This window comes from Lepisma saccharinum, chromosome 6 (genome assembly GCF_977018435.1).
Source record: "Lepisma saccharinum chromosome 6, izLepSacc3.1, whole genome shotgun sequence".
NCBI lineage: Eukaryota > Metazoa > Arthropoda > Insecta > Zygentoma > Lepismatidae > Lepisma > Lepisma saccharinum.
In genome coordinates, this window is record NC_139234.1 from 42,327,162 (window position 1) to 42,346,972 (window position 19,811).

Sequence of the window (19,811 nt, forward strand, 5' to 3'; positions counted from 1 at the left end):
ATATACTTGTGATCAAGAATTTTTGCTATCAGAATGATTGATTTAGTTTATTTTACTTCACATTTTGCACCTTTTGGCTAATCGTGAAGATGAGGTAATGGTGGTGGTAAGATAAGATGGATGGAGTGAAGGGACAATCGCAAATTTACAGGGGTGACAACACGGCACATAAGCTGTGAGTTCAGACGCCAGAGCCTCACTAGCCTGCCGTCCAGGATGCATTAGGAGATAAGTCAAGTCTAATTCTCTTGTTAAATACAGCGCTAGTTTTCATCTTAACTGTCCTTTTGGTAGGGGACATTTATTTTCTTAAATGCTAATTTCTGACTTTTCCTAAGTAGGCGTCAAATAAATGTAAAAAATAATGTAAAAAAAAGTTCAAGAAAATGTCATGAAAAAGGCAATTATTTTGGTAGACACCCTGTATAATATAATTATTAATATTGCATAATTATAATAGTATCTTGTAAAATACTGTATATTCAAATCATCAGATGTAATTATAATAATGTAATAACACACGTGGTAAATTATACTACATTCAACAGCTTTGGAAGGTCATAGGTTCAAATCCATTTTCCCGCCAATCTAGCTGAGGTTCCTCAGTGGTTTTCCTTAGATAATCCAGTCAAATGGTATGGTATCTTTTAATGCAGTTAAAGGAAGTTTCTATCCTCATATTTGTCTTTTATTACGTTATTACGTACGTCATTCCCAGCACCTCCTTCCAAAAGGTCGCGTTTCTTTATTACAAGGGTAGGGGACGACCCTCTTTCATCTATTTTTTTACATTCATGATCTAATCCCAGATTGGCTCAGTAGTAACGTAAACTCAAACATGCGATTTATGTGGAATTTCTAAGTAAAATTTCACACCTCCATTATACGCGAAATAAATGCTAGTCTAAATGTTTTTTTTTCTTTAAATTGGCATTCTGGTTTCATTAAGTGACTGGTGGATTTTCATATCTAAAATATTTTTTCCATCTTAAAAAATCATTTTTCTTTTACTAGAAAAATATCTTATGTACACGTATGTAACTATCAGTGACGGTGATTGGGTTCCAAAACTAGGAGGGCAACGTGCAAAAAGTGAGGGGAGCAACTGCCCCTCTCGCCCCCCCTAATCGCCACCACTGGTAACCATCAACCTAAGAACACAAATACGTAGAAGTTCCAACGCTTTTAAAAATAATGAGTGAAGTTGACTAATTTTCAAATTTCATTTAAGATAATCCAGATTATTTTGTTTGTGTACACAATTATCCACCCCTTCTTTCTCCATTAAACTTGTTATTTCCTATTTTGCTGATTCATTTGGCAATTTTAAAATTTTATTTATCAGCCTCGGCAGCTCAGTCGTCAGGACGTCTGACTACCATGCGAGAGACCCGGGTTCGATGGCCGGCAGGGGAGAACCGGCGCCCACACAGCGTCGTATAAAGTGGGTACCTGGAGGAAACTCTTGGGGGGGTAAAGGTGGCCACAGACGTGATGCTGATCACATTATCCCCACCTTCGGTCGTGATCAAGAAAGTGTAGGGCCCTAACTCCACATCCCCTATACGCCTTCATGGCGTGGGGGATTTTACATGTTTCAACCTTGAAGACAAGAATTAAATCAGTTTTTTTTTAATGCGTGGAATTCTATTAATTTATTTGTTTCATTTATTTGTTTCATGTACGTACCGGCACACAAGAAAACTGGAAGCACTGAAAACTGCATATTGATGTTGTTGTACTGTAAAGAAACAGAAAACATGTGTATTCATTTTCTATTTAAACTATTACAAATTTTTTGTTCTTCGTACAGTTTCATAGTGCTTCTGTGAAGTTATATTTTGATGTCTCTCTTAAGTTTACTTAGAATTCAAATCCAGAATACAGAGGAGAATTTCATTTCAAGAACTCAGTTACCAAGTCACGATTAGCCTCACTGAGCACCAATTTTTTAAGATACTGCCTATCAAAGTTTTCCCATGCCATCTATTGGTGTATGAGTTAAACAATAGTTACTCACACATTAATAGAAGATATGCAAAAACTATGGTAGCTAATGCCTTTAAAGATAGGTGCTTTCTATGAGCAAATATGTAACTAAGATGAGGTTTCATTGCATCGAGAAAAAAAAAGTTTAAAAATGCAAAATCTATATGTCATACCTGAGTTGATGGTGTAAACTCTGAAGCTCACTTCGATTTCTGCAATGTAGATTCTTCAGGTAGGTCTTATATACCCAAGATTCTGAAATCTTCGTGTATCCTTTCACTTCCTTTACCCGTGTTCCGTCTGTATATAACAATCGCCAGTCTCTTTTCTTCCAGAGTGCATTGTTGCTTTCCCTTTCAATAATCCGTTCTTTCCACTTGCTTTGTTTCCTTTTTTTACACTTTCCGAAGATATTTTACCGAAAGCTTCTAAGTTTATAATGTCTTTTCATGTAATCAACCCAACCGCGCTGGTTCTCACTTTTAAATAATGAGTCTAAAAGCTCTGCTTCTTTGAGATTGTCTGCAGCTGTGCTATTCAATCGTAAATACTATTGCACTGTTACTAAACCCACCTCGCTTCGTAAATCTATCAAGCTTGATTTTGGTTAACAGGAAGTTTGAAGAACCGTTTCAGAAAACGACGTCAACAGAAAGTGAAATGTATTACAAGCTCCTGAATTCTCGTTCATTGTTAGGAAAAGGGTTTCTTAACTGTGCGAAATGCGTCGAGCTTTCACGACTTGTGCCGAATTCATTACTTCTGATGTTCTTGAACACTGGAAAATATATTAAGTATAATTAATAAATGGGCTATATTTTTTATTGTAACGTTACTAACCTGATTACACTGCATTTTTCAAAATGAAGATGCTATTGCGAATGAAAGGCATTGTGGAATCAATCCAGAATCATGTTTTACAACAATATTGATGTCTAGAACAGTATGTGTGTGTGTATCGTATGTCCTCGGTAACGATATACCACATAATGTCTGTATATATGTTTGTATGCATGTAGTATGTAGGTGTGTGTGCATAATTAGCAGTGGCGTAGCATGGACATTTCGGGTGGGAACGCCAAGTCCGAAGGAAGGGTCGGCCCTTTTTTGCTTAATTATTTACTTATGGTATTAGTCGCCACAGGTATTGTTTGTTTGCCTGAAGTCAGCTGGGTTTTCAATAAAACATCATCTATGCATGTTTTAGCTAGAAAATTAGGTGCCTCACTATGCCACAAATGTTTTGAACTCTGGTGTTTTAAACCTTTCTGCACGACGCAAGTCATTAAAAAAACCTACCTGAATCACAAGCGCCTCTGCACAACAGTAGACGTCATTGTTGTGGATGATCCAACAACTGATTGATTTAGTTTATTTTACCTCGCTTTTCTACCACTTTTGGTTAATCGCGAATATGAATATGAGTGATGATATTGATGAAGGGACACTCACAAAGAACACCCGTGCTCACGCCGGGATTCGAATCAGGGGCCTCTGTCGTCTTGGCACGCTGTGCAAAACACTCTGACACGGAAGTGGGCGGATAATCCAACTATCGTACACTCCACTGACGTAACAGTGCCGATTAATAATTCAGACCACTGTTTATTGCACTTTGAGAATGTTGATAAACATTTTAAAATAATATTGTCCAGAGACTATTTGATGTTAAGAGTTTTCAAATGAATGCTAAACATTTCCACTGACACAATATTAAGCAGTTAGATACTAACGATATGATAATAATAATAATAATAATAAAAGCATAGTTTTGCTGGTTAAGTGGTAGAGCAGCCACAGGCTGAATTTCTACCACGAGGACTTCACCAACTTATTTGACAAAACCTATGTTGATCTTTTAGTTTTTATTGCACATCGCTGCTCGTGTGATAAATTATATAATGTAGTGGCCATTAAGAAGCGGTATATTTGAGATTGGTAAAGTTACGTCAGTCAATATTGCGTATTGTAGCATCACATAGCACGAGTTGCATGAGCGCGAAGAACCGGGTAGGAATTCTACCGCTGTCGTCTGCATCAGAAGGCAGGGAGGGTCACATGAACCAATCACGGTAGACCTCTGCTCCGGACGCTGGCGTACGAGAGAGCATTTAAGCGCGTGCAGTAGAGATCTAAGCTTTCCCTTCAGAAAGGCAGCAAGGGATATAGAGTTCTTTACGCCGAAACTGCCCGGCGTCCAGCCAGGAAAGGCATTGAAAGAAAATGCTAGAACAAGTGTTGTTAGTGGAGAGTTTCAAGCGGATCACAAAAAAAAGCTATTATAATGCCATGAAGGTCAAACACATATGAAATTAGTCAAGTTTTACTTTATATTTACAGCATTTACGCATTTTTTAATTTTTAAATCTGGGAACGCCGGCCGTACCATAACGCTACGCCAATTAGTCCTTCGCTACACTTTGATGTATACAATACAGTGCCGGATCTACAAATCTTGGCCCCCCGCAAAATATTACCAAAGGTCCTCTCTACCTACCTTCACACACAATCATGTGTGTGTGTGTGTAATTCTTGATCTCATGTTGACAAATTCACATACGAGGGCCTACAGGGTGATTCAAAAGTCCGGTAACATCCCCTATAAGAAGTAAAGGAGTTAGGCTGGGTACAATTGATAGAAACAGGTTAGGCTTAGGGGAAACCACGTTGGTGTGTTCCAAGCGGATGTTCACAATGTTAGTGGCCGCCACATTGAATTCAACTCAATTGTTTTTTTTTTTAAATGGGAAGGGGGTGATGTGCATAGGCGCCGATTTGTTAAGAGATTTGGGGGGGGGGGGTAAAGCTAAGTAAAGCATCAATACTGATTTATTTCTGTTTGCGGCAAGATGGGTAATTTTCTTTTCCTTAAGGTGGAACCTAATACACTTGAATTAACCTTTGAAAAATAGTAATTGCAATAACTGTATTTGACAACAAAACATATATATCAGAGTACATCGAACTTTATTAGCTTGACAAATAATTCACAGCACTACTGTAATTATGTAATTATACAACATAATACTTTACATGTAACTTTTGACTGAGAATTTTTTATCATATTCTGTTTCTAATACTTATTCTTACAATCCTTTATAGTAGTTTAATATCTTCACACATATTTACATAAAAAAGGGCCCAAGATAAAATTTTCATCTGGGCGAGCGAATTTTGACAATTCGGAAGGGAAACATAGGAGCCTATTTTGCAATGGACTGGCTCATTCAAGAGCATGAAGACTGCAGTATTCCCATGCTTCTTCCTCTATTCTCGCACATATTCATTCATAATATGCCATGCGTTTTCCTTAATTCATTGTCAGTTTGAAAAAGGAAATACTAAAATAGTAAACGCACAAGCACAAAGAAAGACACTCAAACTGAGTGATAGTCCCACATTATTGATTCTGCTCATTTCAGAGCAGAATCCTGCTTAATTTCCCACCTAGTGTGTGTGAAGTTTCTGTGTGCAAAAGTTATGTAATATGTTGGAAGATATGCATTGGGTCCCTTATAAGGGGTCAAACGAGAACTGGATGCGGCCGGCCCCCTCTGCTCCTCCCTCCCGGTTTTAACACTGGTGGTGATGTGATGTACATATATTACACTATTTTCTCATGGAATTGTAGCCTGATTTGATCTAAGGTTCCCGCAAAAAAAGCTGATCCAGGGTCCAACCAGCATGAAATCGAATGGTACCCGTTTGGGGGGGGGGGGGTAAATGCAGCCGGAGCGTGGTGCTGATCACATCACCTCCAAGATGTCCGGCATCGAAAATATGTGAGGCCCTACCCCCTCATATCCTAAATGGCACGGTGCTATATGCACGGGGAAATTTAACTTTACCTGTTATATTGTATTCGTTTCTGTACCTCTGAGTAACTACGTTTATTTTTTATATGCGCATATACGAACCCTCTACTATGTCAATGGCTGAGGATCCCCCCCCTAAAGGCTTACTTGTCTCCGCCCCCCCCCCGCATTGCGGGGTTTTTCGGGTTGTAGATCCGGCACTGATACAATACCATTTTCAATTTAGTAACGACCGTCTCACACATCGTTTTTTGATCCAAGAGTTAAATGTCAATGTCGCTTTAAATGTTCGACACATCCTTCTTGAATGTGCCGACTTTAATTTCCTAAAAGTGTTAAGCTTCCAGCGATTTACCATTGATGATGAGAGTGTTTTAGGTAATGTTTTTAGCTTTGTGAGATGAGCGGTTCTTTACCACTCAATCTGGGATTTTTTTCATTGTGTTCTTACCATTTTTATTCAATGTATACATTGATGGTTGCAAAATGGCCACATGTTCCGATGCACGCAAACAATTTTAATGGAATCAATCAATTTAATAACGTAAATATTTATACTTCCTATCACTGTTTGCATGCTGGGCCTCCACCCATCTACAAACTAAATTGAAAAAAAATCAATGGTTTCTACACCGTTCTTACGTGTAATGCCAAGTACTTAATGTGATGACCAAGAATAGCCATAAACATTTCTAATTTAGCTTGCTTTGCCAATGTTGAAAAGAAAACAAGACATTTTTTTAATAATTCAGTACCTTAAACAGAAACACATAATGTACATATGCATGTCCAAGGTCAAATTGTGTCATCAGAGCATGTCTTGAAGTTGATCTCTACTTTACCCTAATTTCATCCTTGATTCCACCAAGAGGAAGCATAGAAAACATGGCGGAAAACACGGACAAGAAGAGGAACAATCTTCAAGTTAATTTATTTACTGTTTCACCAGGTATAAGTGCTCTAGACCCCACCACGAACATGTTCCTCCAAGGAATAATGCCTCTTCTAACATTTGGGCAATTTCTGGGTTGCTTTCCTTTCAAGTTGACAGCTGATAACAAGATCGTTTCACAATGGTTCTCCTTTCCAACTATCTACAGTTCCATTGTTGGTTTTTGCTATTCCTCTCTATGCATCTTTCGTATTGTTTTTGAGGAGAGGAACAAGCAGTACCACACTGCAGTTCACTCTCTCCTGCAGATTGCTGGTATACCCAGCTGGTGGTTTAGTCTTCATAAATTCTCTGTTTATATTGGCTCTTGGGGAAGTTTTCAAGACCATTACAGAAGCACCATGAAGGCTTCTTTGAGAATAAATATACGAAAATACTCATGCCTGTTCGTTGTTATTTTAGCTGTTTATACTATCTTTGCTGGTGTGGTCTATTTGTACTTGGAACATGGACAACTCATGATTGCACTACCAATACTGTCGGGAATTATTAACGACTTCTTAACTGAAGGAATGTTTTGCACAGTTTCCGTTGCCTTGAGCCAAACATACCAAAACTTGATTCTGGACATCAGACGTCTTTTCTCAGAGGCTGAGAAGCCTTTGGCTGTTGAAATAGGGAAAGTCCGTCAGTTATTTCTGCAGCTCAACCAAATTACCGTAGACTCTGGGAATGTGTTTATGGTAAGGTATGCGGAAAATGCAATTGTGGTAACATACTCAATAGTTATGTTCAGCTACTTTAGCATTTCTTCGCTTCTCAAAGACAATATGTATGCTTTGAATCCACTGATAATATCAAGCCTGATGGTTATTATCCTCATTATCAAGACAAACTTGTCTGAAACAGTAAGTAGCAAGGTGAGTGTTTTTCATATAATTTTCTATCGTGTTAAATATAATGGAATCGATATTTTTTTTTTAAATATTTTATTTATTTATTTGGCTTTATTATATATCCTCTATTCCAAGCAAGTATTAGAGCTAGTTTACAATACACATGGGTCCTTATGAGCTGGATAATTTAAAATTATAAATAATCAATAAAATTTGGAAATATTGACTCAAATATCATTGCAGGCACATTTCCGAAATACTGGGTGTCCCAGATCAAAGTAGCTCGGCTCAAAGACAATTGTCTATCAGACAAATGATGGCTATATTGCACCAGTAAAATGAAATAGTCCATTGTAACATGAACCATGGTAAGGTACTTAACGTCATCAGTACACACACTTCATTTCTTTTCATGATCCCTGGTTTGTAACTGTTGATCAGAGCGGGGCTATTTTTAACTGCGACAACCTTTATAATTCAAGGGTTATGTTATAAAGAAACCGATGAAAGTTAACAAGTGATTCAAAACTATTACAGAAAGGAAGATATTCAAATCTAGCGTGTTACATGCTGTCGTCTTGTTTATTTAGTGTTACCATACATACAGCAATTGTCGCATCCACGTTAAGGTTATTTTTTATGATAAATTTATGTGTTACGTATTAGTACGAAATTTAGAATTTGTTACGTGCCCTAGGAAAGTGGGTGTAATTCTGATAGCAAAAAGAGTGTTCCTGAAAAGCGAGGGAAGACGGTAGCAGGAGTAGGTTAGGCACCCTTGTTGTTTCTACACGTCGCCCTCAGTGGCGAAGAGATCGAACTAGCCTGGTTAAGGTGTAGAAAAGCGACGTGAAATAACCTAGACAAAAATATAAAGATAGTTTTACTTTAAATACATATCTGGATTTCTAGAAGGCCTATTTCGAGGATATTGAGGGGTAGGTAACTCCACAACGACCATCACAAAGTAGAAAAACTAAGCAAAGCCTGGGAAGTTTTAACCTTCGTTAAACAATGATTGTATTATAAAACAGGAACAGTACAACTTTGTTATAGTTATTCAATGGACATTTCCACTCAATTTTTTTTACAACAATTTTAAAAACTACACCCTGGAAAAATGACCCCTGCAAGTTCTCGCGTTTCTCTGCGTCCAGTTTAAGGCAGAAACGAGACTTCCAAAGTTGCGAGGCTAGCGTTGCGCTGAAAACACGCCGCCGCCATGTTACTACGTCACTCCTTATGGAGAGCTCGTTTGTCGTCTGCTTCGAGCGTCCAGTTCGGGATGGGTAGCCCACGGTGAGCGAACACGTGCAGCAGTTTCACAAATCTGTACCGATTTAAATACTGGAAGGAGGAGCGATAGGAGAAAGGAAAGCTATGCTTTGTAATGATCATTCTTCTATGAAATATCCGTGCTGCTCACGTGCAAGGTAAATGGAAGGGTTCAGTTGCGTGTGTGTTCTCAGGCCATACGAAAAATATTGCTTATAAAATTGGTTGCTGACCAGACACTCAAAAATAATTTTTAAACTTATATTATCGATATTAACGTAACCTATGTAGTGCAAGATAGGAATTTTCACATTCTTCACTTTATTTATGAAGCCTATTTAACTTTCTTTTCCATAAAGCAATTTCAGTTTGCGTTCCATTTCTGTTGCACAAATTATGATCAAAAATGTTTGTGCAGATAAGAGAAAATACACTGAGAAGATTACATTAGTTGCACAGTACATATCTATACTTAGTTTATGTATAATTATTACAAGGAAATAATGTGTATAACCATGGGCGTATTTAAGAGGGATTCAACGGGTCCAACCCCCCTCTTTTTTTGGTTCACTAAAATTACCAGTTTCCTTGTTCTAGCTGGGATACGGATGGGAAGGAAATTTCGTAATTCCACACACCAGATGGGACTGTAGACCAATATCTGCAATTTCCTGATAGTTTCGGAATTTCTGCGATAAGAAACTGCATTGAGACTGCCAAATCAGTTATTCCCCCCCCCCTCGAATCATATTAAAGAAATTTGGTTCTTAAAAACGTAGTGACACAAGATGAACAGAAAAGTATCAATACTAAGTAGCATGACTTCGTGACTACAAACACACAACTTTGTCGGGTCCAACATTCCCTCCCCCCATGCTCCCCAACAAGCTTCCGGCCAGCAGTGTCCTGGATTTTCACTTACGAAATAAAGCAACCCTAATCATACCAAAAGTTGATCCATCCCTCCCCCTCGTGAACTATATATACGCCCAAAACTGGAAAGTTATAGATCTCGCCACAACAAGCGACCATTCCTAGAAAAGCTCATTATCCCTGAACAATTGGACCAACAAAAATCACTCAACACGCTCGCAGAGGAACTCTCTGCAAACATCAGACAAGCAATTGAAAATTCATCACCCAGAAATAACCAAAGGAAAATGAAGAGGAAGCCATGGCCAAAGAAATTAACCAACCTTAAGAAACAAATGCAAAAAGCCAGGAAACTATATCAAAAATCCATCATCGCACAATACAGAAATGCCAACCTCCAGATTTACCGTGCCAAAAAAAGCAATACGAAACCGAGCTACTAAATTATAAGACACAACAATGGAATATCTTCATCGAAAAACGTCTGTAATTAAATAAATGGGGCACCCCGTATAAAATCGCTACCGGCAAAATAAAAAAACCGCAAACCATTTCCACCTTAATTAATGACGAGAACAACACGAATATGACAAAGGACTTGGAAGAAACCATCAACTTCTTAATGAAGAATCTCATACCAGACGACAAACCTGAAAACGACAGCGAGGAAAATAAGGATACAAGAAAAATCTATCACCAGCCATATCCAGAATCACCAATATTACCTTTCACTACCCAGGAAGTAGAAAACGAAATAAGCAGCATGAAAATGAAGAAGTCCCCGGGACCAGACGGAATTCCTGTGGAAATAATACAAGAAATCACCCCAGTACTTACGCCTTACATTACTCAACTATTTAATGAGTGCCTTGTTCAGAAGATATTCCCAGAAACCTGGAAGGAAGCAAACTTAATAATCATCAAGAAACATCCAAATAAAGATGAAACCAGGGTCAATTCATACAGACCAATATGCCTTCTCAACGTTTTGGGAAAACTCTTCGAGAAACTTATCCTAAAAAGACTCAAATAATTTCGCCTGCTCAAACCCATATCAGGGATACAATTTGGGTTCACGAAAGGTAAATGCACTGACGATGCATTACGCCTTCTATCGTCTACAACACAAAACACTCCAAACAAGTACATGGTTGGAATCATGGTGGACATCGCCGGGGCATTTGACAACTTGTGGTGGCCCAGCCTTTTTCAAACACTTAAAAATATGAACTGCCCAGGTACACTCTTCCTACTTCTGAAAAGTTATTTCTCTAACAGAAAAATTAGCATCAAATATCCGGATCTACAAATGAGTAAGATCACATCAAAAGGTTGTCCTCAGGGTTCCATTCTGGGACCCGAGCTTTGGAATACTAACTTGGAGCCTGCGCTTATGAAACTACAAGACCATCCAGACATAGACCAGATCATAGCTTATGCGGATGACATTATCATGCTCACTTCCGGTAACTCAAGAAGGGAAATCGAAGATAAAGCATCCACTGCAATCAATATGTCATCCAATTGGTGTGATCATGCTAAACTCAAAATAGCTTCGGAAAAGACTCATTATATTATCCTTAAGGGGAAGTTACAAAGAAACCCTCAAATCAAACTCAGAGAAAGAAATTTAAAAAGAGTAAGAGAAGCTAAATACCTTGGCATTACTCTTCAAGAGAAGATGTTTTTTAACAGACACATAGCCCTGGCAACAACCCAGGCCGAAACAACTATAAACAGTCTAGCCACATTGAGTTCAGCAAACTACAACCTTCCACTATCACACATAAAAACATATCTCATTACCATATATAATTGTATTATTTCCTATGGCTCGCCCCTGTGGGCCATGGAAACCAGTAAACAGTACATTAAAAACAGATTGAGATCTTCACAACGCAAAGTGATACTTCGCCTAACGGGTGCATTCAGAACAACCTCAACCCTGGCTCTTCTCATGATTGCGGGCCTACAGCCTATTGAAATCGTTATTAAAACTAGAGCATCAAAGTATTACTTTAGAAATGGACAAGAGGACGAAATCTATAAACTAATTGGAATACGCCCTGCCACGGTACCAGAAATTTACAACCACTTGTTTAGCGTCTGGCAACAGGAATGGACACAAGCCACGCAAGGAAGGAGACTTCACAGCTTCCTTCCAAACATAAAAGAACGACTTTCGATGGACCATTTCCATCCCACGAGAGGTCTCATACATTTCCTAACGGGACACGGTCCCTACGGTCAACACCTAAATAAGCACAACCTCAGACAGACTGATAAATGCCTGAAATGTAAAACCGAGACGGACACACCGGAACATAAAGCCTTCTTTTGCCAGACATCAAACAAACAAATCGAAGATTTAAGACAAAAGCTACCAAACTTCAACACGTACCAGTTAATAAGAAATCCCGAGCACTTTACGTCACTAAACGACTTAACAAACCTGGTGTCGAAAGAGGAACATTCCCTCTTCAAATCCGGCATCACTCACCTCCCCATTCAACCCCTACCTCCGGAATGTAATATACCCCCCAGAAGATCACAAAGAATCCACCTTCGACAAACTCAACAACAGGACATCCCTCCTTAGGACTAAGATCACCAAGAGGATAATGAAGCAGAACCTCCCACAGGAACATCAAGAAGGAGACACTAATACAGAAGACAGTGATACGCCAAAACGAAAAAAGGTTACGTCTCCCCGGAGAAAGGCAAAGGATAACACTGCAAGGACTCGACCTAGGAACCAACCGAATTTAACCAAGATTCTTCTTTTTCGTTTCTTTCTTAAATTGTAATCTTACACCCCCTTCTTTATTCTCGTTACTAAACACACTGCAAACTTCTCTCACTGATGCTTGACAATTCTCTATATTTCCACTACCGAACGTACTAATGTACCCGATACTTCCCAGGAAATCCCTCCCTACTTCTTCCCTTCCTGATGATGTCCCGGGTACCAACCGTCGTACCGATGTTCATCCCAGTCCGACCAACTCTTGCTGGTCTCCCGCAAGTCTCCTTGCATCAGGTACCACTCGTTCTTTCATATCTCTTCCTACTATTAATACGTACATCTCAAAGCCAATAATACTCTCACTATCTCAAACATAACATACTAGAACATAGACCCTGCTTAACATTCATAGAATCGTGTTAATGTCCATTCCTCATCTCATCCATCAACACTAATGCACACGACACACAATAAAACTTATCCTAAGAAAACATTACCCACCCAATTACACACTTATGTAATTTCGTATCTGTGATCATAAATAATATTAATGTTAAACACTAACACTTATTTACTTCCTACTATTTCTAACCTTTATCTTAATCTTCTTACCTTGTAGAATGATGTGAAACCAACTTTGTTCAGGAAAACCGAACAAATTTGGTTCTTCACACTGGGACGTTCTTGCCAATGTCACAGTGAATTATTGTAATTAAAAAAATAATGGAAATCAAGGATGAATCAAAGAAAAGCGGGGGAATCCGTAAAAAATTCACGGAACTGACGCCCTGGGTTAATTTTCAGGTACCAGGGCATAAGCACATACCTCCGAAAGTAGCTTGACTACTTTTATCCGTATACATAAAAAAAAAAAAATAATAATCGTTCTATGTAACCATATATTGTATACTGTTTAGGAAATAAAATTCTTTGTATATTAAAAAAAAATATATACGCCCATGTGTATAACAATATCCCATACTGAAATAGTACGATATAATTATTCTGAATTTTGTACTGCGAAAAAAGCCGCCTCATCTCGTTACCCCGAACACATTAATTGGTTGGTTCACAACTTCACCACCAAGGATCCTATTGAGACGAGACATGCAAGCCTTGGTCTCGTTCTCGTTGAGAGTTGTAAATATCTGTCTCGTGTTTATTTGTAAATGTCTCATTGACAGTCTCGTCTCAATTTATAAACATCCGTCTCGGTTTGGGAGGGAAATTCTCGTTCTCGTCTCAAGTCTAGAAAAATATAGAATTAACAACGTATGCAAAGGCTTATCATTATAAATACAAAAAAATATCTCTTAATATTTTTTTTTATTATTTTTTTTGACTCCTCGTTTCGACGGTACAGCCCTCGAAAACTAAATATTATCCTGCTTATATATGCAAACCAAACTGCAGATTCAGAATTACCAGGAATGAACTGGCGTTGTAATGATTATACACAAAATTCATGATTTATTTGAGGAAGTCGCATGTTCAGGTTTGACTCTCGACCTGGGCATGACTGTTTCCTTGTGAGTGACATTTCATTGAACTGGAAATTGTTACATGGGAGGATGTTTGCTCGAGACTTTGGGGACAGCTAGGGGGATGCTTCTATTGTTAATGTTAGTGTTGCTCACGAGACGAGGCATGTTCCGTCTCGTCTCATAAAAGGAGACGGGACAAGTGAATGTTTTCGAAATGAGATGGGACAGAAGAAAAAGTTCGTCTCTTATCATGGCAGCATGGGCGATACTTATATTGTGCAGTTGGTGGTAGTGTGTGTGTGTGGGGGGGGGGGTGTACTCCTGCACCCCGACTTCGAATACGGCTTGTAGTTCTTCATCTTCATTGTAGCGATTAGCCAAAAGTGGGAAGAAATGTGATGTTAGAGATGATAATTAATAAATAATTTATAATAAATTAACCATGCGTTCTCATCGTTGCGGTTAAACAAAGTGAACGGAAAAGCGACGTAAAAGTAGGCTAAATACAAAAATTTGCAATATATATATTAACTGAAGAAAACTGTCATTTACTGCAGGAAATTGAAAAACTCATCGTACCTTTTTATACCGTATCACCTCTTATATTGCAGAAATTGGCGTGTAAACCAGTATGTTCTAAAAGTATTATCTTAAAATTTGTGAAGAAAATATTATGACGAAAATAACTGTAATTCCAGAAAAGGCATTCCTATAATATTAAGTTCTTGCCAGTCAGAACTATGTATTCGCAATGAACAAGGCTGTTCACGTGTTCAGCCATTGACTGTTACAAGGTTTGCTTTGTCACCCTAATGGGAAAACCCTCTACCGAGTGGCTGAATTATAGTAAATACTGCTATACTGCTAGGGCATAATTCATCTCCAAGAAGTGGAGCACAGATTTTTGCATTGGAAGTTGTAAGATACTTGTTTTTCACAGTAGCAAGTGAATTTTCTGTCGGGACGAGCAGAAGCCCCGCCTGCACGCATTTCTAAGTGATGACGTCAGAGGACCTCCTGTCTGCGGAGAGGACGTTTTCAAATCCGTGACGTAGTAGGTGAATTTCAGCGGTGTTTGAAGGCGTGTTTCTCGAGAACCGAAACAAATATCGCCGAGATATTTTGCACATCTCATATTTGTGTCATTATCTGTAAAATGAATGGATTTAAAACGTTTTTCATGTCAAAGTGGAAATGTCCATTACACTGAAATTAATTTACACGCCTATAATCGCCCTGCCTTATTTGCGACTCATGTGCGCATGCGCCGACTGGACGAGTCCAGTGGCAAAAAAGGGGTGGAACGGATAAGGGAACAAACAGGTTCCTTGAAAGTCATCTCCTGTTGAAACAACATTGATGTGTCATACAGAGTAACGTTGCCGGTAAAATACCTTAACAAAACTGAATACATGTTCGAGATTTACAGATATAGGTATTCACTGATTTCAAGCAATTTTAACTAACCTTGCCTTGTATTTGCGAGTGTAAACCTATTTTACAAAATGCAGCAAAACTTTTACAACTATAAATTACAAATCGAAAGTGAAAATTTTAAACTTGTTCCACAGGCAGAGGAATTGTCGACCGAAGTGCTATCCATCCCAACCGTTCATATGGATATTGACTGTAAATACGAGGTAAGTACATAAAGTGATATTCTTATGTCTTTCCTATGAACTTAGTTTTACAGATTAAGAAGAATGATCATGCATGCTCATGTAATTTTCAGCAAGAATCTCTCGTTATAATGGGACATTACTTTAAATTATCTCTTGTATGAACGTAACCGAAAAATTCATAACGGACCTTACGGCTTTGTTTTGTAGTACTTCCGTGGTCCATAGACAGATAAATCCCCATAATCGCTCCTATACTTAATAGCTGTACTTTTTTTTCTGGTGGTATGCAACGGTACGCCATACCGGCACTTTTTTATAGGCGGGAATAAAAACAAAGGAAGTTTTACTTTTAGAAATGAAGTGTGTTTGTGTGTTTGTGTGTGTGTGTGTGTGTGTGTGTGTAACTACACCACAATATTTTGAGTGTTTCTTACATGGATAAGATAGAATTATATTGGCATCATGTTTACATGTCATCATGACAAAGAAAGGTTTTAAGGGAGATTGAAAAAGAGAGATGAAAGGAACGGTAGAGCATGCGAAAAAGAGAAAAATGAATGAAGCCACAGAAGAAGAGAGAAAAGGAACGAGAAGAGAAGAGAAACATAAGTGAGAAACAGCTATAGTAAGAGGACTAAAATAAGAAAGGCAAAACACACACACACACACACATGCAGAGACAGAGGGGGCAGGAAGTAGTCAAGCGAGAGAGAAAGAAAGATATAGAGAAGCAATTTGTCTTCATTCCAAGGGGACGCACATGAGATCTTGGTTATAAACACAATAACAAACCAGGTTGAAGAGTCGCAGAATAAAAGCACTGCTTAACAGTATTATACGTGACAGTCAGTATGCACTATACACGCACATGTTTTATGGGGCTGAATAAGGTTAAATCGATATTCTATGCGCACTGCTGTGTAAAGGGGTTTGAGGAAAACACGCATTGAAACCAAAGGGAGATTAAAACGACACAGGGGATGTAAAGATTGGAAAGGGAATCTTGGGACAATGTAATGAATCAGGAACAACACTGGAAAGAGAGCGGCAGAAGTGAAAGTGAAGGGGTAGCGGGTGGGCTGTGATTCAAGTACAAAACCCGTCTCGCACAAGTTTCAAGAATTCCAAATGTGTTGATGGCTCGATTGTCCCGAGGGCTCAGCATTGTATCCTGTTGTATTTTTGTAAAAATCGATATGCTTAATTCAAAATGCGTTGCCACTTTTGGTTTCTGAACTTATATTTAATCCAACATGCCAGAAGTTTCTGGACGGGGCTTAAACCTTAAAGGTCATGATTAGTGTTAAATTGAAATTGAAATCCTATATTTAAACACGTTTTTTTACATTATACACGTACATTGTTGTAGGAATAATTCAAAAAATATTTTTCAGATGCAAATCTTAGTGGAAGCAGTGCAATGTAAGAAGGCAAAAATTTCACTAGGTGGATTTGTAACAGTCAACAGGCCTTTTCTTATCTCAGTAAGTAAATATTTGCTGTTCATTAACTTCTTGAAAAATGATTGTTAAAGAGTAGCTGAGGAGTTAGTAAATTTTTTGGCCAAGTAGTAGAGGCTAAAACCCCGTTATTGCTTCACTGTGTTTCAGTAAGTTTGTTGGTACCCAGTAGCGGCGATTGGGTGCAATACTGGGAGACGGTTGGAGGCAAGAAAGTTTAGAGGAAACCGAGGTAATACCGAACACAGACGTAATGGCGGATAACAGGTTTTCTGCTTTCCTTTCTCGATAAGAGTGATCCAATTGGCGCTGCCACCTAGCACCTGCCACGGACAATGCGTTATGATTCTAGAGTCGTCATTATTCTGTGAGACATCGAAGCCAGCGGAACAAAGAAGATTGCTTTCATCAACTTTTCTTGAAAATTATGTGTTCGACTGATTAATTGATTTGATGTTTTAAGTCCACTTTATGCACAGTAAGGCTAATCGGGACTGGACCTACAGTTTTAAAGTTGGATCCGATCCACTATGTGCCACCACCGGGTATCGAACCCGAGACCCCTTGATTACAAGGCAACTACGCTACCACTGCGCCATCGGGGAGGCCCTTATGTGTTCGAGATACGTGGAGAATGTTACATTATTTTTATGTGGTTTATTCTTGTAGATTGTATATTCATGTAGGCAGTTTTCGAACACATTGGAAAGCTTCCATATTATATGCAGCACGTGTGATGATAATGAAAACAAAACGCAGAGAGGGGTAATGGCAAACAGGTGAATCCTTCCGCAGAGGTGTGCGGTTTGTGTGGAGAATTTGGATGATATAAAGAATGATGGCATAAATGCTCAAATTAAAATGTAAGAGCTGGGCCCATAAAGATAGTAGTTCATATAGGTGTCCTTCTTTACGAAGGCGACCGACGAAGCCCCCTGCCTCGCTAACTCCCTCATTTCCGTCCCTATTTCAACGTTGCAGTAGCGCTGCTCGCTCTGCAGTCGGCCAGCTGCATCTGCTGTAGAAACAAATCACAAATTCAGATACTTTAAAACATCGGCCCCGTCTAGGTCGCTACAGTATTTAACTTCCTCTGCACTCACGCGTCTAGATGGTTACAAAATGCAACACCAAGTCGTCTACTTCGTTTATTTGCTGTCATGGAGTGGATGTGGTTGTTTGCACTACGTTCTGGAGCGGTGTACAGTGTGGTGTATGCTCACGTGGTGCGTGCTAATCAATCAAATTAACGTTTAAAGCTGCAGACAAGGATTTGTTGAATCTTCTGAAGTCTACTTGTTTGAGTACAATTTCCTTGCACCAGCCTGACGTACCTGCACGACACCTGGTGTCGAAAAGTGCAGCGAACTAGACTGGGCTATTATATTACATTAGTGCATTTTGTATGTGTGTGATGACGGTATTCTGATGATTTCTTCTCTTACAGATGCTTGGCACCGTTGTTACCTACATGCTAGTGATGGTACAATTTAGAATCGGAACTGATCCGAACAACTCAAATTCAACATGCCTTTGCACATCGTAACTATCGTACGGACATGGAACTTGAAAAATCATGGAAATCCTTGAGTAACAAACCTATAATGAAAATGTTACTTTTTGTTTTAAGAATCTTTGAGAACATATATATATAGTGACGTCGTTTAGCTAGAAGAAGACCATAATAGAGTGACACTTTGGTGTATTTCTGATGAAATTATAATTAATATATACCCAGTCCCAGCTAACTGTAGAGCAGGGCCGCGATAGAGGAGGAGGAGGGAAATCGAGTGGTGAAAGCGCAGCGTTGCCAACCGTACGGTCCTGACCGTACATGTACGGAAATTTCATTGCATGTACGGACGTACGGTCCAAACCTTAGTCCGCATGCTAAATGTACGGCTAATCAAAATTTGCACTTGCTGTTCTATCCCTAATATTTCCATAAGAAATTTTTAAACCAAGCGTACGGACCTGGAGGCAAAAATACGGTTCGTTTGCCATGTGCGTTCGGTACTATCGTTTTCAGAAGTTTGCAACGCTGACAGAGCGAAGCAGGGAAAGCGGGTAACTCCAGTCGTCCATTACGCAATCCCGTTTTTCTCGCTGTTCATTGGTGGAGCAGTCTAGCGTCGCTACTTGCGCAGAGACTTGTTCTCGTTCGCCTGGTCAACAGTTAGCTGGTACAGGGTATAACTACAAAGAATTAGAAAATTGAATACATTGTATCAAAAGTGTGAGTATGTACGAACTGAAAAAAATGGAAATTTTGAAAAATTGACTGTTTCCTTCTTTTTGGTGAACATATTTCAGAAAAATTTTCAAACGAGGTAAGACAGCGTAAGGTTATACGTATATCTGCATAAGACTATTGTTCGTCACACTTTGAAATATGGTAGTGACAGATAATTTTAAGCTGCCAAGACATGTCTGTATTAAGTTGAATCTGTATAAAAACTCTATAGAATTGCAAGAAGAATGTCACTACCTCGAACGGTTAGTACAGTTGGACCTGCATACAAGCAAGAAGACTATCTAAATAAAATGATTTTGTGCAGAAGCTGTGTTTACTTAGCAAATATATAGTGAATATTTCTTAAATGATACTTAGCAAATATATGGTGAATATTTCTTAAATGATCAAGCTGATAAAATAGCCAAATAGCCCTGAGAAACAAATCAACATCTATGTGTGGGATCTAGTGGAAGATCATGGTGAAGAGAACAGACTGAAGCGTAAATGTAATGAAATATAAATT